This window comes from Mustelus asterias, chromosome 19, assembly GCF_964213995.1.
Source record: "Mustelus asterias chromosome 19, sMusAst1.hap1.1, whole genome shotgun sequence".
NCBI lineage: Eukaryota > Metazoa > Chordata > Chondrichthyes > Carcharhiniformes > Triakidae > Mustelus > Mustelus asterias.
Genome location: NC_135819.1, coordinates 78,407,828 through 78,435,775, shown reverse-complemented (window position 1 = coordinate 78,435,775; position 27,948 = coordinate 78,407,828).

Genomic DNA, 27,948 nt, shown 5'->3' with positions numbered 1-27,948 from the left:
TAAGATGTTGTGTAGCCCCATGCCTGCTGTACTGGTGACCTGGCAGCTTCTCTCAACAACCTCTTCATGGGGGGGTACCACAGAAATTCAAACATTGTCCAGCTTTGCAACACGCAGGGAGTCACATGTCTGTATTGCACGACCTGAATTCGAAAGTCACAGCATCCTTTTGGCAGTAGTTCAAGCTTGTTAAAGATATCTCCCTGACGATGAAATTCACTTCTGACTCGTGGGTCATCTTAACAAGCTAAGCAGAAGCTTCAGGCAATGCATGAAAGGTCCTGAAGCCTCTGAAAATCAAAGTTGAGCCAATGTGTGTATTCATCTCCCCATCCACCCATTACACCACAACTCGCTATTATAATCCACAGGACATTCACATTTGCTTCATTTTGATTAGAAAAATAGGAGCAGGAGGAGGCCATTCGGCACCATTAATCCCAACCGTGCTGTCCTTTTCTGAACTTGCATCATTGTTCTTGGGCTTGTTGGTCTATTTCGGTTCTCCATCCACTCGTGTTGCGATTTTAAAATTCTGATCCTTTTGTTCTGCTTCCTCCATGGCCAAAGCACCATTTGTAAAAATCTTGATCCAAAAACCTGCCAGGGACGCTATGGTCGGAATTTTCCAGCTGTTTAGGCCAGCGGGATTCTCCACTGCAGTGAATGGAGATTTGGCTGAGTGCCAAATCCTCCATCCTTCTTTGCAGTGGCTGTGGGGCTTTTCTAAAGCTGGTATCTCTCCCCCCTCCCTACACCCCGCACCCAATAATTGGTGACTGTGCGTTCAGCCAGGCCCTAAGCCCTGGAGTTCCCCACCCTAATTGCCCCATCTCTCACCCCCCACTCCTCCTGCAAATCACTCCTTAAAACTCATCTCTTTGATCAAGCTTTTTATTACCCATCTCAATGTCACCTGCTTTGGCACAGTGAGACTTTTTGTCTGATTAAGCTCCTCTGCATTGCTTGGGATGTTTTTCTGCTTTGAGGTGATATGTAAATACAAGTTGTTGTTAATTTGAACCATAGAAACATAGAATGCCTACAGTGCCGGAGGTGGCCATTCGGCCCATCGAGCCTGCACCAACAACAAGCCCACCCAGGCAGCAGTGCTAACCACTATCCCAATAACCTCATGTATTTGCCCTACTAATCCCTCTGACACTAATAGTCAAGTTAGCATGGCCAATCAACCTAACCTGCACATCTTTGGACTGTGAGAGGAAACCGGAGCACCAGGAGGAAACGCAGACACGGGGAGAATGTGCAAACTCCACACAGACAGTCACCCGAGGCTGGAATTGAACCCGGGTCCCTGGTGCAGACCATTGTCCGCAGCAAACTACCCAGCCTTCAGGAGAACAGTGACCAAGACACCACACAACCCTGCCACAGCAACCTCTGCAAGACGTGCCGGATCATCGACACAGATGCCATCATCTCACGTGAGAACACCATCCACCAGGTACACGGTACATACTCTTGCAACTCGGCCAACGTTGTCTACCTGATACGCTGCAAGAAAGGATGTCCCGAGGCATGGTACATTGGGGAAACTATGCAGACGCTGCGACAACGGATGAATGAACACCGCTCAACAATCACCAGGCAAGACTGTTCTCTTCCTGTTGGGGAGCACTTCAGCGGTCACGGGCATTCGGCCTCTGATATTCGGGTAAGCGTTCTCCAAGGCGGCCTTCGCGACACACGACAGCGCAGAGTTGCTGAGCAGAAACTGATAGCCAAGTTCCGCACACACGCGGACGGCCTCAACCGGGATATTGGGTTCATGTCACACTATTTGTAACGCCCACAGTTGCGTGGACCTGCAGAGTTTCACTGGCTGTCTTGTCTGGAGACAATACACATCTTTTTAGCCTGTCTTGATGCTCTCTCCACTCCCATTGTTTTGTTTCTTAAAGACTTGATTAGTTGTAAGTATTCGCATTCCAACCATTATTCATGTAAATTGAGTCTGTGTCTTTATAAACTCTGTTTGTGAACAGAATTCCCACTCACCTGAAGAAGGGGCTTAGAGCTTCGAAAGCTTGTGTGGCTTTTGCTACCAAATAAACCTCTTGGACTTTAACCTGGTGTTGTTAAACTTCTTGCTGTGAGACAGCAGTGCTAACCACTGTGCCACCGTGCCGCCCCATTTGGAGCCATAATCTGGGGCTGCAAAAGTTGCAAAATACAGGGTCCCAAGTTATCTTTGAGTTGATGATTCCTGGAAACCTGAAAGTTAATGGAGCGTCTGTGGAACCTCTGGCCAATCCACTGCCTTTGCCAAGTGGGCCGGTCATGCTTTGGAGAGTTCTCGTTGATTGACCAACACATTGCAGGGAGACGGATCCGTCACAAGGACAGGTGTCCCCGATGCAGCTCCGGGGACTGAGTTCGAAACTGGCAGGAGCAGGTAAGTTCCAGTTTAACTCCAGCCCAATTAGTACGGGTCCATTGCATTCACTGAAATCTCAGTGAGAGGAATGAGAGATTAGCCGTTGTGGAAACGTAAAACAAAATGATGCCATAAGGCTTGTTCTTCTAAGATGTTGTTCTTCTGAGGGAGCCCACTGAATGACTCTTACTGGATGTGCTGTTCTCCTTCCCAGTGAACATATGCTACAAATGGTCGACTTATTTGTCCAGTGGACACAAGAGGTTCTATGTAAATGCAAGCTTCTCTTTTTTGTTACTGTGGAAAACTTCTTGAAAAATGTCGGAAGATATTGCGCAGCCTTTCTACTGGCAAGGTTCCAGGCTCTCTTCACCACCTCTTGTTTTGGATAATACCACCACGGAAGTTTAACATTGTTCCGCTTTGCAACACGCAGGGAGTCACGTGTTCATGTTGCGTAATCTGACTGCACTTTCTGGGAAATATTTCTCAAACCACAACATCCGTTCCGCAGTTTTTCACGCTAGTTTTAACTTAGAGATATCGTCTGTTGATTAAATTCATTTGCAATGGGGGAGTTTCTTTTAAAAAGACCCTGCAGATGAATGGAAGCCCATTGCCTGAAACAGCACTGGGATTGGATGTTAGGCTTTCCTGGCTGTGTTGTGGTGTTGAGGCCATCAGTTCCATTTTGTGGCTGTCACTGTCCCGGTATCACCAAGTGTAGAACACAAGAACGTAAGGAATAGGAGCAGGAATAGACCATTCGACCCTGGGCGGCACGGTAGCACAGTGGTTAGCACTGCTGCTTCACAGCTCCAGGGACCTGGGTTCGATTCCCGGCTTGAGTCACTGTCTGTGTGGAGTTTGCACATTCTCCTCGTGTCTGCGTGGGTTTCCTTCAGGTGCTCCGGTTTCCTCCCACAGTCCAAAGATGTGCGGGTAAGGTTGATTGGCCAGGTTAAAAATTGCCCCTTAGAGTCCTGAGATGCGTAGGTTAGAGGGATTAGCGGGTAAATATGTGGGGGTAGGGCCTGGGTGGGATTGTGGTCGGTGTAGACACGATGGGCCGAATGGCCTCCTTCTGCACTGTAGGGTTTCTATGAATTTCTATGAATTTCAAACTGGTCTTCCATTCAATAAATCATGACTAATTCCCGACCTAAATGGGCCTGCTTCTGATACACCTTGATTTCCTTATAGTCCAAAAATCTTTCGGTCAAAGCCTTGACTATAGTCATTGAGCATCCATACCTCCCTGAGGTAGAGAATTCCAACGATTCACAACCCTCTAAGTGAAGAAACTTTGTCTCAACTCAGTCCTAAATGGTCAACCCTTTGTCCTGAGACTACATCCCAAGAAACTTGACACCGTCTAGAAAAAAGCAGCTCGCTTGATTGGTACCCCATACACAAACATTCACTCCCTCCACTATCGACGCACAGTCACAACAGAGTGTACCATAAGCCCATACCACCATAAAACATAGGAGCAGAATTAGGTCACTTGGCCCATCGAGTCTGCTCTGCCATTCAATCATGGCTGATATTTTTCTCATCCCCATTCTCTTGCCTTTTCCCCATAACCCCTGATCCCCTTATTAATCAAGAACCTAACTATCTCTGTCTTAAAGACACTCAATGACCTGGCCTCCACAGCCTTCTGTGGCAAAGAGTTCCACAGATTCACCACTCTCTGGCTGAAGAAATTTCTCCTCATCTCTGTTTTAAAGGATCGTCCCTTTGGCCTGAGGTTGTGCCCTCTGGTTCTAGTTTTTCCTATTAGTGGAAACATCCTCTCCACGCCCACTCTATCCAGGCCTCGCAGTATCCTGTAAGTTTCAATAAGATCCCCCCTCATCCTTCTAAACTCCAACAAGTACAGACCCAGAGTCCTCAACCGTTCCTCATGCAACAAACTCTTCATTCCAGGGATCATTCTTGTGAACCTCCTCTGGACCCTTTCCAAGGCCAACACATCCTTCCTTAGATATGGGGCCCAAAACTGTTCAAATTCTCCAAATACTAATACCATCGACAAGATGCACTGCAGGAACTCATCGAGTTCCCTGAACAGCCCCTTCCAAATCCACAATCTAGAAGGCCAAGGGCAGTTGAATGAAAACACCACTACTTGGAGGTTCCCCGCCAAGCCATATACCATCCTGATTCGGAAATATATCGCCATTCCTTCACTGTCACTGGGTCAAAAACCTGGAATTCCCCCCCCCCCTAACAGCACTGAGGGAGTAACTGTTCCACATGGGCTGCAGCAATTCAAGAAGGCAGCTCACCACCAACTTCTCAAGGGTAATTGAGGATGGTAATAAATACTGACCTAGCCAGTGATGCCCATATCCCTTTAATGAATAAAAAAAAGTTCCAGGCAGGGAAAGAGCTTCTCAACAACCATCCTGTCAATCCCTCTCAGGATCTGAGATGTTTCAATCCTCTCATGCTTCTGAATCTTGGAGTATAAAATCATTCTACTGAAAAAAGACACAGAAAATGACCACCCAACATGTGTAACAGACTGAAGGATGAACACTTCAATATGGAACTTTGTAAGTTTCTGTAGTTGTCCTGTGTTTGTGATTACAGGGTGGAAACTCAAAAAGAAAAACATGACTTTGAAAAGATTGTACTGGGTCACTGTGTGTTAGATATTCGATATCACCTGTACCGTGTAATGTCTACCCCGTATTGATGTGTGATCCTGTTATGTCTGTGCCCTGTTCTGCCAGTTAGATGTCCTTGGACCAACTGTAAAAATGTTATCAAGCTCAACAAGGGCACGTTGTACAAATATGTATTTAATAAATAATGCAAAGTCTACAGAGAATAGATGATAATGCAGTCTGTATACAATCAAACCTTGATACAGGGAAATGAGAGAAGCAGTGGTATTCTCCAATACCTACATTCAGAAAGATGGAATGATCAAGATTCTTAAGCCACTCAGAAGCAATTAATGACCATGGATTGGATTTTCCAGCCCTTCCCACCTGCTGGATCTTCCAGTCCTGCTGAAGGTGGCCCCCGCCCCCCACCACACCCCCCTCGCCCCCCCACCGGGTTCTCCGGAGGCGTGTCAGGCAATCCATGCAAAATGCCAGAGACATCAGTGGGATCGGATGATCCCGCCAACAGCCCATGGCGAACTGCCTCCGCCGCAGGGAGCTTGCTGGAAAATCCCACCCTCTGCGTTCACCATGCAAATAGCAACCCAGTTCCAAGGGTCTCGAACATAAGGTGAAAATTACTGGGCAGCCATTCAACCGATTAACTGCATCAATAAAATCCTTTCTCCTGATTAATATAACTGTCAGTAACCACACCAAACTCCCCCAGCTGTCAGTTTTGCTTTGATGTGATGGCAATATCACCTACACAAGGGTGACAAAATGTGTGGAGGAAGATGAAACATAGAGGAGGATTTGTGCTCGATGAATGATTTGCCTGACCGTGGACCTCAGAGCAGACTTGCAATCAAATTTAGTTTGACAGCGTTGACTCTGAATTGAAAGCATTGACACAAATCCTCAAAGACCTGGTTGTTGATGCCCATATTTGGCATTGCAGGGGTCATTGCAAAACTGCAAGAGATGAGGAGAAATCATAGAATCCTACAGTGCAAGAGGAGGCCATACGGCCCATCGAGTCTGCACCGACCACAATCCCACCCAAACCCTATCGCCATAACCCCATGCAATTACATAAGAACATTAGAACTAGGAGCAGGAGGAGGCCATCTGGCTCCTCGAGCCTGCTCCGTCATTGAATAAGATCATGGCTGGTCCTTTTGTGGGCTCAGCTCCACTTACCCGCCCGCTCACCATTACTCTTAATTCCTTTACTGTTCAAAATTTATCTATCCTTGCCTTAAAAACATTCAATGAGGTAGCCTCAACTGCTTCACTGGGCAGGGAATTCCACAGATTCACAACCCTTTGTGTGAAGAAGTTCCTCCTCAACTAACTCCTAAATCTGCTTCCCCTTATTTTGAGGCTATGCCCCCTAGTTCTAGTTTCACCCGCCAGTGGAAACAACTTCCCTGCTTCTATCTTATCTATTCCCTTCATAATCTTATATGTTTCTATAAGATCTCCCCTCATTCTTCTGAATTCCAATGAGTATAGCCCCAGTCTACTCAGTCTCTCCTCATAAGCCAACCCTCTCAACTCCGGAATCAACCTAGAGAATCTCCTCTGCACCCCCTCCAGTGCCAGTATATCCTTTCTCAAGTAAGGAGACCAAAACTGTACACAGTACTCCAGGTGTGGCCTCACCAGCACCTTATACAGCTGCAACATAATCTCGCTGTTTTTAAACTCCATCCCTCTAGCAATGAAGGACAAAATTCGATTTGCCTTCTTAATTACCTGCTGCACCTGCAAACCACCTCCTTGAGATTCCTGCTCAAGGACACCCAGGTACCTCTGCACAGCAGCATGCTGCAATTTTTTACCATTTAAATAATAGTCCATTTTGCTGTTATTCCTACCAAAATGGATGACCTCACATTCACCAACATTGTACTCCATCTGCCAGACCCTCGCCCACTGCCTTTGCCTTCCTAACTGCCGACTGAACCTGCACGTTAACCTTAAGAGAATCTTGAACAAGGACTCCCAAGGCCCTTTGTGTTTCTGATTTCCTAAGCATTTCCTCATTTAGAAAATAGTCTATGCCTCCATTTCTCCTTCCAAAATGCATAGCCTCACACTTTTCCATATTGTATTCCATCTGCCACTTCTTTGCCCCCTCTCGTAACCTGTCCAAGTCCTTCTGCAGCCCCCCCTGCTTCCTCAATACTACCTGTCCCTCTACATATCTTTATATCATCTGCAAACTTAGCAGCAGTGCCTTCTGTTCCTTTCTCCAAATCCTTAATGTATATTGTGGAAAGTTGTGGTCCCAGCACTGACCCCTGAGGCACACCACTAGTCACCGGCTGCCTTCCTGAAAAAGACCCCTTTATCCCCACTCTCTGCCTTCTGCCAGTCAGCCAATCCTCTATCCATGCCAGGATACCATGGGCTCTTAACTTATTGAACAGTCTGCTATGCGGCACCTTGTCAAAGCCTTCTGGAAATCTAAATAAATCGCACCAACTGGTTCTCCTTTATCTAACTTCCTGGTTACCTCTTCAAAGAACTGCCATCACTCCACAACTTTAACATAAGTGATCCCGAACTGCCATCTTGGTAAGCAATAGTGCTAGTTGTCTTCATTGAAGGCAGTGTGGCCCTGAATCTGTGCTGCTGGAGTGTGGCATCGTTCCCTCATGGAATCTGAGTCTTACATGCACGTTGTAGTCTGGAGATATGGTAGAGGCTCCACATTCCTGTCCATTAAATGGCTGGCCAGGAATCTCTCTCACTCTTATCACCTGCTGTTTGCACGTGTCGGGAGAATTTACAGGTTGATATTTAACCATGTTGGCTGGATGTGCTCCGGTTTCCACCCACAGTCTGAAAGACGAGCTGGTTAGGTGCATTGGCCGTGCTAAAATCTCCTTCAGTGCACCCGAAAAGGCGCTGGAGTGTGGCGACTAGGGGATTTTCACAGTAACTTCATTGCAGTGTTAATGTAAGCCTTCTTGTGACAGTAAATAATACTTTACTTTTTACTTTGAATTAAGAACATATATTCCATGACTGTCAAGTCCAGGGGTGCGACGTGAATCTCGAGTTTCTGGCTTAGAGGCGGGGGATCTACACACTGTGCCTCAAGATCTCACACTTGACCTGTAACCAGAATGATGAGTGGGCATCTGGTATGGGACTGAGGTCGCCATCCCCTCTGTTGGTGCAGTCAAGCGCAGGTATCAGAAAAGCCAGAGAGGAGATACGGATGCTGTGCTGCTTGGGAGCGGAAGAGAATTGCTTGGTGTCTATTTCTCCTCAGGAGTATACTGTCTGGGAATGGGGCAGAGAAAATATTTGACGACGATGTTGAAATGTTTTTTGTCAGGATAAATTGAAATTTATCTTTGGGAAGTAACTAACAGTGACATAGATGATCAGGTAACCCATACATCTGTCTGCACTTCCCACTGCCTCGGAAAAACAGCCAGCATAATTAAGGACCCCACGCACCCCGGACATACTCTCTTCCACCTTCTTCCGTCGAGAGAAAGATACAGTAAGAAGTTTCACAACACCAGGCTGAAGTCCAACAAGTTCATTTGGAATCACAAGCTTTCGTGATTCCAAATAAACCTGTTGGACTTTAACCTGGTGTTGTGAGACTTCTTACTGTGCCTACCCCAGTCCAACGCTGGTATCTCCTCATCAGAGAAAAAGATACAAAAACCTGAGGTCACGTACCAAACAACTCAAGAGCAGCTTCTTCCCTGCTGCCATCAGACCTTTGAATGGACCTACCTCGCACTAAGCTGATCTTTCTCTGCACCCTAGCTAAGGGTGTAACACTACATTCTGTACTTTTTTCTTTTCCTGCTCTATGAACGGTATGCTTTGTCTGCATAGCACGCAAGAAACAATACTTTTCACTGTAAATACATGTGACAATAATAAATCAAATCAAATCAAAATCAAAAATCAGTGTTGGCTGAAGGGATCAATGTCGGATACTGGGATAGTTTCTCCGAATAGTGCGAGAAAATCTTCTACATCCTGCTGAGGAGGCAGACAGGCCTTCAGTTTAGTGCTGCGTTGAAAATCCGGCACCTCCGGCAGTCCAGCACTCCCTCAGTAATAGCACTGATGCGTTAACCTAGGTTGTAGATTCCAGACTGAAGCTTGAAGTCATATAGAGGTGAGAGCACTAGCTAAAGAGCCGCGGCTGAAACCTTTGGAAAAAGTGTGGCTCAGTTTTAGTGAGGGAACAGGAAGGGATTCAGGATTGGAAAACATCATTGTAATTTTCTCAGGAGGCGATGGCCGACTGGCATTATCGCTAGACTATTAATTCAGAAACACTGATAAGGTTCTGGGAACCTGGTTTCAAATCCCGCCATGGCAAATGGTGGAATTTGAATTCAATAAAATATATCTGGAATTAAGAATCTACTGATGACCATGAAACCATTGCCGATTGTCGGAAAAACCCAACTGGCTCTTTTTAAAAATTCATTCGTGGGACATGGGTGTCGCTGGCTGGCCAACATTTATTGCCCATCCCTAGTTGCCCTTGAGAAGGTGGTGGTGAGCTGCCTTCTTGAATCGCTGCAGTCCATGTGCTGTGGGTTGTCCCACAATACCGTTAGGGAGGGAATTCCAGGATTTTGACCCAGCAACTGCGAAGGAATGGCGATTTATTTCTAAGTCAGGATGGTGAGTGGCTTGGAGGGGAACTTGCAGGTGGTGGTGTTCCCATTTATCTGCTGCCCTTGTCCTTCTAGATGGAAGTGGTTGTGGGTTTGGAAGGTGTTGTCTAAGGATCTTTGGTGAATTGCTGCAGTGCATCTTGTAGATAGTACACACTGCTGCTACTGAGTGTCGGTGGTGGAGGATTGACTGTTTGTAGATTTGGTGCCAATCAAGCAGGGCTGCTTTGTCCTGGATGGTGTTGAGCTTCTTGAGTGTTGTTGGAGCTGCACCCATCCAGGCAAGTGGGGAGTATTCCATCACACTCCTGACTTGTAACTCGTAGATGATGGACAGGCTTTGGGGACTCAGGAGGTGAGTTACTGTCTACAGTATTCCTGGCCTCTGATCTGCTCTTGTAGCCACTGTGTTTATGTGGTGAGTCTAGTTGAGTTTCTGGTCAATGGTAACCCCAAGGATGTTGACAGTGGGGGATTCAGTGATGGTGACACCATTGAATGTCAAAGGGCGGTGGTTAGAGTGACTCTTTTTGTTGATGGTCATCGCCTGGCATTTGTGTGGCATGAATGTTACTTGCCACCTGTCAGCCCAAGCCTGGATATTGTCCAGATCTTGTTGCATTTGAACATGGACTGCTTCAGTATCTGAGGAGTAGCGAATGGTGCTGAACACTGTGCAATCATCAGTGAACATCCCCACTTCTGACCTTATGATGGAGGGAAGGTCATTGATGAAGCAGCTGAAGATTGTTGGGCCGAGGACTCTACCCTGAGGGACTCCTTCAGAGATGTCCTGGAGCTGAGATGACTGACCCTCCACAACCACAACCATCTTCCTATCTACCAGGTACAGCTGCAACCAACAGAGAGTTTGCCCCCGATACTCAGTGATTCCAGTTTCACTAGGGCTCCTTGATGCCACACTCGGTCAGGTGCGGCCTTGATGTCAAGGGCTGTCACTCTCGCCTCACCTCTGAAATTCAGCTCTTTTGTCCATGTTTGAACCAAGGTCAGCTCGATCAGTTGTGCTGCTGCTGAGCCACTCTTGGTAGTGGACATTGAAATCCCCCATCCAGAGTACATTTTGCACCCTTGCCACACTCAGTGCTTCCTCCAAGTGTTATTCAACATGGAGGAATACTGATTCATCAACCGAAGGAGGACGCTACATGGTAACCAGTAAGAGGTTTCCTTGCCCATGTTTAACCTGAAGCCATGAGACGTCATGGGGTCTGGAGACAATGTTAAGGACTCCCAGGGCAACTCCCTTGTGACTGTATATCATTGTGCCGCCACCTCTGCTGGGTCTGTCCTGCCGGTGGGACAGGACATATCCAGGGATGGTAATGGTGATGTCTGGGGTGTTATCTGTAAGATATGATTCTATGAGAATGACTATGTCAGGCTGTTGCTTGACTAGTCTGTGAGACAGCTCTCCCAATTTTGGCACTAGCCCCCAGATATTAGTAAGGAGGACTTTGCAGGGTCTTTTCCGGTGCCGAGGTCGATGCCAGGTGGTCCGTCCAGTTTCATTTCTTTGTTGAGACTTTGTAGCGATTGTTACAACTGAGTGGCTTGCTCGGCTATTTCAGAGGGCAGTTGAGAGTCAACCACATTGCTGTGGCTCTGGAGTCACATGTAGGCCAGACCGGGTAAGGACAGCAGATTTCCTTCCCTAAAGGGCATTAGTGAACTAGATGGGTTTTTCCGACAATTGACAATGGTTTCATGGTGATCAGTAAACTCTTAATTCCAGATATTTGTTATTGAATTCAAATTCCACCAACTGCCGTGGCTGGATTCGATCCCAGGTCCCCGGGAACATTATCTGGGTTTCTGGATTAATAGTTGAGTGATAATACCATTCGGCCATCATCTAATGTCCTTTAGGGAAGGAAACCTGTTGTCCTTACCTGGTCTGGCCTACATGTGACTCCAGAACCACAGCAATGTGGTTGACTCTCAACTGCCCTCGGGCAAGTAGGAATGGGCAATAAATACTGGCCAATCAGTGACGCCCAGGTCCCACGAATGAAAAAGAAAAGGTGGGAAAGGCAGCAAGAGGGAACTGTGCCTGGAGTGATTCGCTGTGATTGCCTCAGCTTCTGGAACACACTGCTCCTCCAACGCAGCCCTGCCCACCCACCACCTCCTGCTCTTCATCCAGATTGAACATTATCGCAGCGGATGCTGTCTGCACTTTTAACAGATTGCAGCCTTGTCACCTCAAGGGAGTTTGAAATTCAGGGAATCGATTAAATGGAAAACTATCACTGTGCAAGAGGAAGATTGTCCTGGAATATACCCTGTTCCTGATAGTACTTCAGAAACAAGAAAACTTGTCTGACCTTTGGGCATTGGGGTTGGTAGTTGGGTGAAGGGTTGGGGTGTGGGGTACTGGGGGGAGGCTGGGGGCTATTGGTGATGGTGGGGGAATCTTAAGTTGAGCCAGTTATTTTAATGGGTCTATTAGTATGTGCTTCACATGTAACCATGTACAGTAGGAGAAAAGAGGATTCTGAATTAAGGTTTTCAGGTGTGGCTCTATTGATAACGCTCTTGCTACTGAATCAGAGGGTATCACTCATGTACCTCTAAGAATTTTTAAAAAAATCATGTTCTCTGCAGTTAAGCAGCTTTGGGTTTTCTTCATTGTTACTGGGCTGTTTGGTTAGAAGTTCTTTTATTGCTGCTTCAATGGTTTAAATGGGGTTTTGTTTATTTTTACTCTGGGCCTCAGATAATTTCTGGGAATTTTTTTACGACCCTGCATTGTGACGGGGATTATTGATTGATAGGTCAAAGTCAGGTGCTTCCTCCCCAGAAGAATCCAATGACTCATTTTCAGTTTTGGTTTAGAGTCAGAAGCTATCCTGGTTGTCACGTGGGAGGCAGGTTTTCTCTTTCTTGTTCCCTGGTGTTATAGATTCTGCTGGCTAGCTGGAAACAGTCTCCTGGCCTTCCTGGATTGAAAGTCTGCTGTTAGTAATTTGCTAGCTAGTAACTGGAGTCTCTCTCTCTCTCTCTCCCCCTGATGTTTTGGGAAGTTGTTCTGATTTCAAACATGTCTGTTGTGTGTGTATCAAGGGAACTGCAGCATCCAACCAAAGGACTAAGATCCAGGATCACATGAGCATTCGTATTTTCTGTGCTAAACCTGTGGGAAGGGTTTTATTTATGGGATTTGTTTGGTTGGAATGGTATTTAGCTGTTCAGGTTGATACAATATCATGTTTGTTTATGTTCTTGTTTGTAATTGGTAAAAGTTATTGCTAATTTTCTTTCTATACATGTTAACTGTATTTTTAAATAAACTTTGTTTGATAAAAGCACCCTCGTGGGTCATTTGAATCATACCTGAAGTGAAACATCTCATGCTCACCCTGGCCAAATTCAAATTGCAAAACTTATGATCTAGGCAGACTTCATAAAACACTTTGGAGTTTCTGACCTGAATTATAACACTAGTTTTATGTACTTCCTGTTCGTAGGCCTCCAATATGGTGGATGAGGTAACACGTAGTCACTTTGTGCTGGAAATGCATCATTCGCTACTTGGTGTGTACAGAAAAGTTCATGCCCGGCACCCATGGTGTTCAAGGTGGCATTGAACACTTTGAATATTCAAATATGAACATAAGAACTAGGAGCAGGAGTAGGCAATTTGGCCCCTTGAACCTGCTCCATCATTCAATATGATTATGGATGATCTTGTGTCAGCCTCAACTCCACTTTCCTAACCATTGTTCATAACTCTTCAACCCCTTACTGATTAAAGATGTGTCTATCTCCTCTCTAAATTTACTCACTGTCCCAGCATCCACTGCACTCTGAGGTAGTAAATTCCACAGATTCACAACCCTTTGAGAGAAGTAGAGTCTCCTCAACTCTGTTTTAAATCTGCTCCCCTCATCCTAAAGCTATTTTTTAAAATTAATTTTATTTATCATTGTCACAAGTAGGCTTACATTAACACTGCAATGAAGTTACTGTGAAAATCCCTCAGTCTAGATTGCTCCACAAGAGGACACATCCTCTCTACGTCTATCCTGTTGATCCCTTTAGCATCTTACATAACTCAGTTAGATCTCCCCTCATTCTTCTAAACTCTAGACAGCATCGGCCTAAACTGCTCAATCTCTCTTCTTAAGACAGACCCCTCATCTCTGGAGTCAATCTAGTGAACCTCCTCTGAATTGTCTCCAATGCAACTACATTCTTCCTCAAGTAAGGGGACCAAAACTATGCATAATACCTTATACATTTGCAGCAACTCTTCCCTACTTTTATGCTCTATTCCTTGATACAAAATTAATTCATGCAATTAATACAGAATACACATTATAGGATTAGAAATGGCTGCAGAAGCCACATGTTAGTGTCAAAATTGCTTCCTCGACCTTGTTATAGAACCATAGAACCATAGAAAATTACAGCTCAGAAACAGGCCTTTTGGCCCTTCTTGTCTGTGCCGAACCATTTTATGCCTAGTCCCACTGACCTGCACTTGGACCATATCCCTCCACACCCCTCTCATCCATGAACCCGTCCAAGTTTTTCTTAAATGTTAAAAGTGACCCCGCATTTACCACTTTATCCGGCAGCTCATTCCACACTCCCACCACTCTCTGCGTGAAGAAGCCCCCCCTAATATTCCCTTTAAACTTTTCTCCTTTCACCCTTAACCCATGCCCTCTGGTTTTTTTCTCCCCTAGCCTCAGCGGAAAAAGCCTGTTTGCATTCACTCTATCTCTACCCATCAAAATCTTATACACCTCTATCAAATCTCCCCTCAATCTTCTACGCTCCAGGGAATAAAGTCCCAACAATGAATACAGAATGAAAATGATTGATTTTAAGGCTAGAATCTGATGACCCTGGCCTACATACAATTCTTACTGTGTCTACATACAATTGCCACATTAATACTGTGGCACAAGATTCCTGTAGTGAAAAGCTCACCTCGTGATACACCAAAGCCCATCCACCTCCTACACCACACTGACCTCCTAATACAAGTTTGAGACCTGCTCTGCCATGTTGGGTTGCCATGAACAGCTGATGAAATGTCGTTGACTTGAAAGATTGGGTGGCATGGTGGCACAGTGGTTAGCCACACTGCTGCCTCACAGCGCCAGGGACCCGGGTTCAATTCCCGGCTTGGGTCACTGTCTGTGCGGAGTCTGCATGTTCTCCCCGTGTCTGCGTGGGTTTCCTCCGGGTGCCCCAGTTTCCTCCCACTATCTGAAAGACGTGCCGGTTAGATGCATCAGCCATGCGAAATTCTCTCTCAGTGTACCTGAACAGGCGTTGGAGTGTGGCGACTCGGGGATTTTCACAGTAACTTCATTGCAGTGTTAATGTAAGCCTACTTGTGACAAATAAATAAACTTAAACTTAACTTTTTCTCTCTCCACCAATGTTGGCGAGAATTTTCTATGTTCATTTCGATTTCCAGCATCTGCAGTATTTGACCTAACCAATCAGCTGGTGCTTGATGCTGACACCAGGTGCAAACTAGCTTGGCCCAGTTGGGCACAAACATTCAATCCCTCTTTCCCCTGAAAATACAAGCAGTGAAGCATTAACAAAATGTAGCTGACATGAATTTCCCCTAGGCAAGCACAGATTTTGAACACACTGTAAGACTGATAACAGAAACCTGGAACAAAGACCTTATTCAATGAAGCCTTTCAAATATCAATCGTGTGACCTCTGGTTAATGAGAACCAGTCTGCCTATTGCACTGTGTGTTGACTGTTAAAGGATAGTAAACTCCTGGAGACAATTTACTGAATGTTAAGTATTTTAATTATAAATAATCCCGTTTATTGGGTTCCTCTGCGGATCAGGCATGTAGCAAACACATTACCGCTGATGTAAACCTTGGATCTTATCCATTGGCATCAACCTTTACAAACCGGCCACAAGATGAGTTTTCTTTTCAATTTCCTCTGCAAGTTCCTGTTATGGTTGAAAAACACTGAGAAGAAATGAGAGAGGGGATAGAATAATTTTACCAGATTTTACTGGCAAGTTTCAAATGGAAACAGCAGCAAGTTTTACAAATTTACTTAGGTTGCGGCGATATACAAATACTGTTCTGACTAGTAGACGCAGTCATAGAGGTTTACAGCATGGAAACAGGCCCTTCGGCCCAACTTGTCCATGCCGCCCAGTTTTTACCACTAAGCTAGTCCTTTGTAATAAAAGCAAATGACTGCGGATGCTGGAATCTGAAACGAAAAGACAAATTGCTGGAAAATCTCAGCAGGTCTGGCAGCATCTGTAAGGAGAGAAAAGAGCTGACGTTTCGAGTCCAGTTGACTCTTTGTCAAAGCTTGGTCTGTCAAAAGGTCATCTGGACTCGAAACGTCAGCTCTTTTCTCTCCTTACAGATGCTGCCAGACAAGCTAGTCCTTTGTCTTGCTTTGAATGAATTGAGGGATAAATAAATCACTGTGCCATGGCTTTTTGTGAGCTCCATGTTAGTCTTGCAGCGTAAATTATCTGGATATCCATAGACTTCAAAAGAAATGTGTGCAAATGTGTGCAGCCTGGATGGCACGGCAGCACAGTGGTTAGCACTGCTGTCTCACAGTGCCAGGGACCTGGGTTCGATTCCCGGTTTGGGTCACTATCTGTGTGGAGTTTGCACGTTCTCCCTGTGTCTGTGTGGGTTTCCTCCGGGTGCTCCGGTTTCCTCCCACAGTCTGAAAGATGTGCTGGTTAGGTGCATTGATCCGAACAGGCGCTGGACTGTGGTGACTAGAGGAATTTCACAGTAACTTCATTGCAGTGTTAATGTAAGTCTTACTTGTGACTAATAAATAAACTTTACTTTCTCACCGCTTGTCTGACAGGGTCGATAGAATAAAACAATTTCCTCTTCAGGGGAGACACTCAGACAGACCCAGAGACACATAAAGAACAAAGAAAGGTTCAGCACAGGAACAGGCCCTTCGGCCCTCCAAGCCTGTGCCGATCATGATGCCCTAACTAAACTACAAAAAAATCCTTCCGCCCTTACTCGGTCAGTATCCCTCCATTCTCTCCCTATTCATGTACCCATCCCGATGCCTCTTAAATGTTGCCAATGTGCCTGCGTCCACCACCTCCTCTGGTAGCGTATTCCAGGCACCCACCACTCTCTGTGTGAAAAACTTCCTTCACACATCTCCCTTAAACATCCCCCCCCCCCCCTCACTTTGAATCTTCGCCCCCTTGTAATTGACACTTCCACCCTGGGAAAAAGCCTCTGACTATCTACCCTGTCTATGCCCCTCATAATTTTGTAGACCTCTATCAGGTCACCGCTCAACCTCCGTCATTCTAGTGAAAACAAGCCGAGGTTATCCAACCTCTCCTCATAGCCAACACCCTCAAGACCAGGCAACATCCTGGTGAACCTTCTTTGCGCTCTCTCCAAAGCTTCCACACCCTTGCTGTAGCGTGGTGACCCGAACTGCACGCAATACTCCAAATGCGGCTGAACCAAGGTTTTATATAGCTGCAACATGATTTCATAATTCTTGTACTCAATGCCCTGGTTGATGAAGGCAAGCATACCATATGCCTTCTTAATCACCTTGGCCACCTGTGTTGCCACATTTGGGGAACTGTGGACCTGCGCGCGCAGATCCCTCTGTATGTTAATGTTCCTAAGGGTTCTACCATTTACAATATGAGTCAAACCTAAATTTGATCCTCCAAAATGCACCACCACGCATTTGTCCAGATCAAACTCCACAGAAACACACTCACTCAGACACCTTCAGGGCTGATGTCAGGAAACATTTACATATGGTAGTGGAAATCCAAACCCTCTCCCCCCAAGATAACTGTTGAGGCCGGCATTCGATTGACAATTTCAAAACTCAGCTTGTCAGATTTTTGTTAGGTGAGTGTGTTATGGCGTATGGGACAGGGGCGGGTAAATTCAGTCAAGGTAGAGATCAGCTGTGATCTAGCCGAAAGGTGGAACAGGCTCAAGGGGCAGAATGGCCTCCTCCTGTTCCTATCTTTGTCCAATGTTTCCGTGGTTTGACTGTGTATTTTTCTGTATCGGCCAGTAAAAGGGTTAAAGATGCCTCAGGTTGTGATCGCTTTGATTCATTCGAGTAAGAAATCTGCTGTTTCCATGGCAATGCGTGCTGACTCGGACTGCAGGAAGATAGTGAAGTCCCCAGGGCCTCGGGTCTTGTTTGTTGCTGCACGGATTCCTCTCCCTTTGAAGACAGGACACATTCAAAAGAAAAGTTTCTTGCCGAAAACAAATGTAAAAGACCAGAGTCCTGGGGTAGTATGAGATGCTGACATACGAACCCCTCCCGTGCCATCTGAGACCCCGAGCTGTGTTAACCTCACGGCAAAGTGAACCCACAAACTCAACTCCTTCATCTAAGTAAGAGAGTGATTAAGCTTGTAAAAGTGTGTTAGTATGCTGAGAAAATAATTTCCAGGCTGCGACCTTTGCAAACAATCTCCTTTGGGCTATTTGTTTCATTTGTCGTGGGTGGTACGGTGGCACAGTGGTTGGCACTGCTGCCTCACAGTGCCAGGGACCCGGGTTCGATTCTGACCTTGGGTCACTATCTGTGTGGAGTTTGCTCGTTTTCCCCGTGTCTGCATGAATTTCCTCCAGGTGCTCCGGTTTCCTCCCACAGTCCAATGATGTGCAGTTCAGGTTGATTGGCCGTGCTAAATTGCCCCTTAGTGTCAGGGGGATTAGGAAGGTAAATATGTGGGGTTACGGGAATAGGACAGGACCTGGGTGGGATTGTGGTCGGTGCAGCCTCGATGGGCCAAATGGCCTCTTTCTACATTGTCAATTCAATGATTCAATGATAAGATGTCCTCATTGCTTGGTGGAAGAGTTCAACCCTTTGATGTCCACAGTTCTGCTTCAATGCAATGCCAGAAAAAGACCGGGGGAGGGAGTGGGAGGACGGGGGTGTGGGGTTTAAATCCTGATACTGATCAAGCTCACAGAGCAGAGAAAAAAATCTGTGTCCATTGCTGGAAAGATCGGGAACCAGAAGGACAATAATTGAAAGGCGATTGGAAAAAAAAACCAAAGCTGGAAAGGGGAGAGATGCAAAGAGGGGACTGGATCTGGGCTGCACTGTCCGAGTGTGTGGTGGAGACAAATTCAATTGAGTCTTTCAAAATGGAATTTGATAAGTAGCGGGAAGGGAAAAGAAAGGATTGTGGGGAAAGGACAGGATATTGGGAAACGCTGAGTTGCTCTAACAGGGCCAGCCTGGACATGATGGACCGAATGGTCTCCTTCAGTTTTATGTTGTTCACTTACATTGACCGTCAAGGTGATCAAACACAGGAGAGACGTAAAATGGGCTGCTCGCTCACCGTTGCTCATTTCACATGATCACACAATACTAAGATTTACCCTCCCATTGCTGCCATCTCCACTCCACTGGAAGGGTAGCTGGTAGATGGGACAACCACCACCTGCCGGCTCCCCTCCAACTCACCATCCGGATAGGGAAATGAGTCGGTCGTCTCCTCACCATCACCAGGTCAAGATCTTGGAACTCCCTCCCTAACAGCACTCTGGGTTTACCTACACCGCATGGTCTGGAGCGATTCAAGAAGGCAGCTCACCACCACCTCCTCAAGGGGCAATTGGGAATGGGTAACAAATGTGGACGAATAAAAGAAAAAAATCCATCCTGCCAATTGCCCAACACCTGTCGGAATTTTACCGCCTCGCCCGCCCGAGGCTCGTAAGGTCCAGCCCGAGGCCAAAGGAGAATGCCGTCCCGCGAGCCTCGCCCGCCCTGATTCTGGGGCGGGGGTGCCGGTAAAACTCCGGCCATGGCATCAGGGCAAGACAAAATGCAAAAGTCCTGACGGTATGGAAAGCTGGGACGGTGCAAGTTTCTGTGCTGTGGTTACTGACAGTGCAGACTTTCAGAGTCTGAATTCAGCTGGAAAGTGTACGTGTGCATGTTCACATCACATTGTGGCCAGTGGGAATGTACAGCATGGGCGGTGATTTATGTTATTCACTGAACAGCAGTTTTACTTTGATCATACTATATTCATCCACAGATTTCCTCTGCTCCTGAAAGTGCTTTCTCTTTCTGGGGACCACTAATAACTCCGTGTTTACTCACCCTGGAGGGCATAGATAAACCCCATCTTCTCCCAACACCAAGCTTTCCAGTCCGTTTTGACGGGCAGTGGGAATCTCAGACAAATCCATCATGAATTATCATGCTCTTCCCAAAAGCGCTTCACCCAATACCAGAAAAGATACTGTAACAACATTGAATATACAGGACAGAAAAGGCCATGCATCCCGCCTACTCCGTACTAATGTTGATGCTCCTTCAGAACCCCCACCTATCCTTTTTCATCTCACTTCATTAACATAACCTGCTAATCCTTTCTCCCGAATATCCTTCGGTAGGCACGGTGGCACAGTGGTTAGCACTGCTGCTTCACAGCTCCAGGGACCTGGGTTCGATTCCCGGCTTGGGTCACTGCCTGCGTGGGTTTCCTCCGGGTGCTCCGGTTTCCTCCCACAGTCCAAAGATGTGCAGGTTAGGTTGATTGGCCGTGCTAAATTGCGCCTTAGTGTCCTGAGATGTGCAGGTTAGAGGGATTAGCGGGTAAATATGTAGGAATATGGGGGTAGGGCCTGGGTGGCATTGTGGTCGGTACAGACTCGATGGGCCAAATGGCCTCTTTCTGCACTGTAGGGTTTCTATGATTCTATGATTCTACCATTCCCCCAAGAGAGTGTCGGTGACCACGGACTTCCATTGGATTTGTCCATGACTATGTTTGGGGTGGCACGGTGGCACAGTGGTTAGCACTGCTGCCTCACGACGCCAGGGACCCGGGTTTGATTCCCGGCTTGGGTCACTGTCTGTGCGGAATTTGCACGTTCTCCCCGTGTCTGCGTGGATCTCCTCCGGGTACTCCAGTTTCCTCCTATGGTCCAAAGATGCGCAGGTTAGGTGGATTGGCCGTGCTAAATTGCCCCTTAGTGTCAGGGGGACTAGTTAAGGTAAATGCATGGAGTTATGGGGATAGGGCCTGATTGGGAATGCGGTTGGTGCAGGCTCGATGGGCCGAATGGCCGCCTTCTGCACTGAGGGATTCTATGATTGTAAAGTATTGCAGCAGTTTGCCATTGCGTTTTGCAGTTGGGTTGAACAGGAAACTCTCACCCATGTCGTTAGGTGTATTGGAACGATTTACTGATAATAAACTGTTTGGCCGCGTTATTGGTCATCAAGTCCAAGAGTGGGATTTGAATCTGGATCCTTTGGCCCAGAGGTAAGGATATTATCTCCTGTGCCACAAGACCTCCCTCCCTCATTATTCTCATCTCGTTGCCCATAAATTCACCTTGTGTTTTTCGCCTCAAACTATTGTATGTGGACATGACATTTACACAGCAGGTGGCCCAGTGGTTAGCACTGATGCGTCACAGCGCCAGGGACCCGGGTTCAATTCCAGCCTTGGGTCACTGTCTGTGTGGAGTTTGCACATTCTCCCCGTGTCTGCGTGGGTTTTCTCCGGGTGCTCCGGTTTCCTCTCTCAGTCCAAAGATTTGTTGGTTAGGTTGATTGGCCACGCTAAATTGACACTTAGGGCCCTATTTTACCATTTTGATTCTAAGTGCTGGGCGGACTGGAATCTGGGAGTGTTTCAGGTCCGACTTTTAGACCCGTTCTCAGGCGTCCCCATACGCGCTCTGCCTGCAAAAATAGCAGCGATTCTGAATCGTGCTGCAGCAGTCCGTGGGTGGGGCTTAACGTGCCCGAATCCTGCAGCTCCGATCGGCACCTCCAACTGCGCATGCACAGTAAAAAAAATAGAAAAACGCTCTCCTGCCACATCGCTCCCGGGCTGGATAATGCCTCCTCCATGGCCTCCACAGACATTGCCCCATCCCCACAACATTACTGACCCTCTTATCCCCCCACCCCCACTACCCAGACTAATCGCGGCCCCCTGCCCCCCTTCCCCCCCACCGATCACACACAGAGTGGCAGCAGACCCCCCATCCCCACTGCCCCCCCACCGATCTGACGCACAGAGCCATCTGACCCTCCTCCGTCCACCACCCCCCCCACCCCCCCTCTGCCCCTCCACTGATCTGAGTCAGAGAGCTGACGGAAGCTCGGAACTTACCTCCTCAGAAGCTGGAGCGCCCAAATCGGACTTTTACGGACCATGTCTGTTTCACGCCGAACCTGGACGGGCGAATGATGTGGTAAAGGGGGAAGTGCTGGTAAGTTTGGGCAAATACATTTAAATTGACATTGCGCCCGTTTTGGGCGCTTGGTAAAGGGGGAACTGGCGCAGAGGCGGGTACGGATCGTGCTACTTGCCTCATGCTCAACTTCACCGAGTTTTCGTGCCTGAAAACGGGTGCAACTTGATGGTAAAATTGGGCCCTTAGTGTCTCAAGATGTATAGGCTCAGGGGACTTGGCCATGGTAAATGTGTGGGGTTTCGGGATAGGGCCCGGGTAAGATGTTCTGTCAGAGAGAGTTGGTGCAGACTTGATGAGATGAATGGCCTCTTCTGCACCGTTAGGATTCTATGAATGGAAATTTGTGCTAGTAAACTACATGAGTTGACCCTCCTCTGTGTTTGTCCTACGTTGCTTCCCCTGTCCCCCCAACATATCACCCAGATAGTTTTGTTTTGGGATTCTCATACCTCTTTCCTGAAATGGGGGTAAATGCTGACAGAAGTGCCTGATTTATAAGATGTTGAGCCTTCCCTATCAGTTTGTCGCACCCTTACCTCGAAGACACATGCTCCTGCCCTAGTAGAGTGGGACTCTCCTCCCAAGTTGAGCACAATATACAAGTCTGACTCTCCAGTGTAGTACTGAAGGAATGCTGCACTGTTGGAAGTGCCATCTTTCGAATGAGTTGCTGAACAGCCTCTGCTGCCTGTTCGGGTGAATGTAAGAAATCCTGTGGCACTATTTCAAGGAAAAGCAAGGAGGATCTCATAAAATCATAGAATCCTACAGTGCAGAAAGAAGTCATTTGGCCCATCGAGTCTGCACCAACCGCAATCCCACCCAGGCCCTATCCCCGTAACCTCACGTATTTACCCTGTTAATCCCCCTGACACAGAGGGACAATTTATCATGGCCAATCCACCTAACCTGCACATTTTTGGAGTGTGGGAGGAAACCCACGCAGACACCGGGAGAACGTGCAGACTCCACACAGACAGTGACCCAAACTAGGAATCGAACCCAGGTCCCTGGTGCTGAGGCAGTAGTGCTAACCACTGTGCCACTGTGCTGCCCACTTTTTCTTTTTTTTTGCAGAAGGAGGCCGTTCGGCCCATCGAGTCTGCACCAACCAAATCCCACCCAGGCCCTATTCCCGTAACCCCACATATTTACCCTGCTAATCCCCCTAACACTGGGGTCAATTTAGCATGGCCAATCAACCTAACCAATCAATCTCCCCAGTGTCGTGGCCAATATTTATCCCTCAATTAACATCACGATAAATGGACTATCTGGTTGCTATCTCGTTGCTGTTTGTGGAATCTTGCTGTGTGCAAATTGGCTGAAACTTCACAATGGTCATGATACTTCAACAGCACTTGTTTGGCTCTAAGATGAGCCAAGTTGAGGGATGGAATTTTCCAGCGGCGTGTATCCCAAGACCGGATATTCCCGCCTGAGGCAAACGGATCTTTACATGGTCCACTGAATTTTCTGTCCCGTCCACTACGATTCCCACTGTGGGCAGGACCGGAAAATTTACTCCGCGATGTATGGTGGTCAGAAGAGGTGCTATATAAATGCAAGTCTTTCTTTCTTGAAGGACTGTCCCTCCATGACTCACCTCCGTGGCTGCCCCACATCTCCCTAACCAATCCAATCATCTTAGAATCAGAACTTAAGTTAAGTTAAGTCTAATTATTAGTCACAAGTAAGGCTTACATTAACACTGCAAAGAAGTTACTGTGAAATTCCGCTAGTTGCCACACTCTGGTACCTGTTCGGGCCAATGCACCGAACCAACGCTGTGGCTTCAGACTGTGGGAGGAAACCGGAGCACCCGGAGGAAACCCATGCAGACACGGGGAGAACATGCAAACTCCACACAGACAGTGACCCAGCAGAGAATCGAACCCGGGTCCCTGGTGCTGTGAGGCAGCAGTGCTAACCATTGTGCTACTGTGCTGCCTCCATAGAATCAGACAACGCAGAAGAGGCCCTTCGGCCCATTGAGTCTGCACCGACACATGTGAAACACCCACCTAGTCCCATTTACCAACACTTGGCCTGTAGCCCTGAATGCTGTGACGTGCCAAGTACCTCATCCAGGTACTTTGTAAAGGATGTGAAGCAACCCGTCCCTACCACCTAGCTCCTAATGTTCCCCTTGGGTGTTTAGATGAAGCAGACACTGAGCAGTGCTGTGGTCAGGAAGGATTTTGCAGAGTGCTGGAGAAAATGGCACGGGACGTTAATTAAAGCCGTAACTCGTTAGCCAACATTTAGACCCATTTTGTGTGTTCAGTCAGCCAGAACTCTGGATCTGGTTCTAACTCCTATTGAGGGAAGCTGCTGGCTATGTCTGTCACCTCTCCTCACAAATCCGCTGCTCAGACTGCTTATTCACATCATTGCCCACTCACAAACGTCAGTTGGTTTCAATTCAACATGAAGGTGTACGTGTGCCTGCTCACATAGCATCGTGGTCAGAGTTAATGCCAATCACAGCACTCTGCTTCCTACTCGACTGCAAAGCCACTCCTTTTTCTCTTAACCTTTTACGTGCTGACATTCAGAGTGTTGGCAGCATCCTGCTTTTCATTGCAGCTCCAGGATGTTTATGTTTCCAGGTTTAAAATAAATCCACATTGAACAATGTAAACATTTCAATCCAATTTGCACCGAAATCATTGAAGATGGAGCAAAAAGGGGCAAAGAATTCCTGTGTTTCTGCGAGTTGTGCAGATGTGGCTAGTTTACAACTGTATGTGTGTGTGTCTGTGTGTACGTGTGTGTGTGTGTCTGTGTGTACGTGTGTGTGTGTGTCTGTGTGTACGTGTGTGTGTGCCTATCTGTGTGTGTGCACATCTGTGTGTGTGTCTGTGTGTACGTGTGTGTGTGTGTGTGTGCGTGTGTGCCTGTCTGTGTATGTGTACGTCTATATGTCTATTTGTCTGTGCTTGTGTCTATGCGTGTGTGTGCCTGTCTGTGCACGTGTCTGTGTGTGTATGTCTGTACGTCTGTGTGTGTGCTTGTCTGTACTTGTGTCTATGTGCGTGCAGCTGTGTGTGTATGTCTGTATGTCTATACGTCTGTGTATGTCTGTGTGCGTGTGTGCCTGTCTGTGCTTGTGTCTATGTGTGTGTGCCTGTCTGTGTGTGTGTCTGAGTGTGTATGTCTGTATGTTTGTGTGTGTGTGTGCCTGTCTGTGTGTGCACAGCTGTGTGTGTCTGTGTGTGTGCATGCGTGTTTGTGTGCCTGTCTGTGTGTGTATGCCTGCGTGTGTCTATGTGTGTGTGTGTCTGTCTCTGTGTGCATGTCTGTACGTCTGTGTGTGTGTCTATGTGTGTGTGTGCCTGTCTGTGTGCGTATATCTGTATGTTTGTGTGCCTGTCTGTGTATGTCTGTGTGCCTGTCTGTGTATGTCTGTGCGCCTGTCTGTGTGTGTGTCTATGTGTGTGTGTGCCTGTCTGTGTGCGTATATCTGTATGTTTGTGTGCCTGTCTGTGTATGTCTGTGCGCCTGTCTGTGTGTGTGTGCCTGTCTGTGTGTGTGTCTGCATGCGTGTCTGTGGGTGTGTCTGTGTGCGTGTGTGCCTGTCTGTGCATGTGTCTGTGTGTATGCAGGAATTCTGCAAATGAATATTTTATATTAGCTTTGCCTGTTTCAAGTTGGGCTTTATAGACCTGCCAGTCCTGGGAGATTTCCTCAGCATGCTATTGATTTAACCAAACCCGAAATAGCCGCCAGCACACTGAGGAGTTTACTCTTCACAACAGGCTGCCGAGAACGGACATTGAATTTATCACAGCCCATTCAGCCCGAGTGAGCCATCGCACCCACCCTGCTGAATCTCATGACAGTAAACTCCTCCCCGGAGAAATTGGCGGGAACAGAGAGAATCAGCCGATGAAGGGGGGCTGATGTGGAAGGGAAGCCTAGCCCTGGGGGAGGGGGGAGGGGAGGTGGGGGGGGGAAGGGGGTCTGGCCCTGGGAAAGGAGTCCGACCAGCAATGTGGCTGGCTGCTGTCAATAACCATCACTCAACTCACTCACATTGAAATGCCAGTTACATTTTTATGTGGTTGATGAGTCAATGGGATAGCTGGCCATTTGCCAATACTGTTCTGTAACCTCAGAGTCAGATTCTCATCATGTGCTGACTCAAATTGTTTTGGAAAATCTACTGTGCAGCATAGCTGACCAGTTGGGGAAATTTTGCCCAGTCTGGGAGCATTACTTTATGGCTGAATCTGTTGCCAATTCTGTGCAGGCACGATTCTAAATGTTTGACTCTGGTTGACTCCATCGTGAGTAAGAGTAATCTCCAGCCAGGAGCTGAGGGGTTTATCTAACAGTTATTGAAGTGGCAGGGCAGAATTTTGCAACTTCTGCTTCCTGGAAGATGTAAAAAAAATCCAAAAAAACCAAGGAAGCCAAGATAAAACTTGACCCAGGACAGAAAATGATTTTCAATATAACTGTGCGGAAAGTCAGTTGCCTCTGTTTGGTCGCGAAATGACAAAGACATCTCAGCTTCTAAGAAAAATCAGTAATTCCAATAACCAACAGAGTGAACGTTAAAGATGTTATATAGGATAATCCATATCGAGGATTTCAGATGGCATCAAAGTTCACCAGTCTTTAATTATTCAGGCGGCAAATACAGAAAAATGCTGGAAAATCTCAGCAGGTCCGACAGCTCTGCACCATAGCTATAACTGTAACACTAATTCTGCACTCTCTCGTTTCCTTCTTTATGAACGGTATGCTTTGTCTGTATTTTCTTTTATTCATTCGTAGGACATGGGTGTCACTGGCTGGCCAGCATTTATTGATGTGGAGATGCCGGCGTTGGACGGGGGTGAACACAGTAAGAGTTTTAACAACACCAGGTTAAAGTCCAACAGGTTTATTTGGTAGCAAATACCATTAGCTTTCGGAGCGCTGCTCCTTCGTCAGATGGAGTGGAACATCTGGTTAACAACACCAGGTTAAAGTCCAACAGGTTTATTTGGTAGCAAATACCATTAGCTTTCGGAGCGCTGCTCCTTCATCAGATGGAATGGAACATCTGACGAAGGAGCAGCGCTCCGAAAGCTAATGGTATTTGCTACCAAATAAACCTGTTGGACTTTAACCTGGTGTTGTTAAAACTCTTACAGCATTTATTGCCCATCCCTAGTTTGCCCAAGGGCAGTTGAGAGTCAACCACATTGCCGTGGCTTTGGAGTCACATGTAGGCCAGACCAGGTAAGGATGGCAGATTTCCTTCCCTAAAGGACATCAGTGAACCAGATGGGTTTTTCCGACAATCGACAAGGTTTTCATGGTCATCAGTAGATTCTTAATTCCAGATATTTGTTATTGAATTCAAATTCCACCATCTGCCGTGGTGGGATTCGAACCTGGGTCCCCAGAACATTAACTGAGTTTCTGGATTAATAGTCTAGCGATAATACCAATAGGCCATCGCCTCCCCCGCACAAGAAACAATACTTTTCACTGTATACTGATACATGTGACAATAATAAATCAAATCAAATCAAATCAAAGCATCTGTGGAGAGAGAATAGAGCCAAAGTTTCGAGTCCAGATGACCCTTCGTCAGAGCGATGTCAGTTCTGATCAAGCTCATCTAGACTCAAAACGTTGGCTCCATTCTCTCCCCACAGATGCTGTCAGACCTGCTGAGATTTTCCAGCATTTTTCTGTTTTTGCTTCAGATCCGTAGTTTCAGCATCCGCAGTTTTTTAATTATTAAGGACTTAAAGACAGAACAAAGAAATTGCAATGTTCAGGAAAAAAAACATTCTCAGTTTGCAGCTTCTAGTTATAATTCCAAAAGAAATTTCAGCCTATTTCTACCACAGGAAATGTATTAGGGTCGCATCAGGATTGTTGAAAGAATATTGTCACCAGGTCAAAAAAGCTTCCCGGGAGGATAGATGTAGCGGATTGATGTCATTACCTAGAATTTTCCAGCCGTTGGATTTTCCGGTTTATGGCAAACCCACG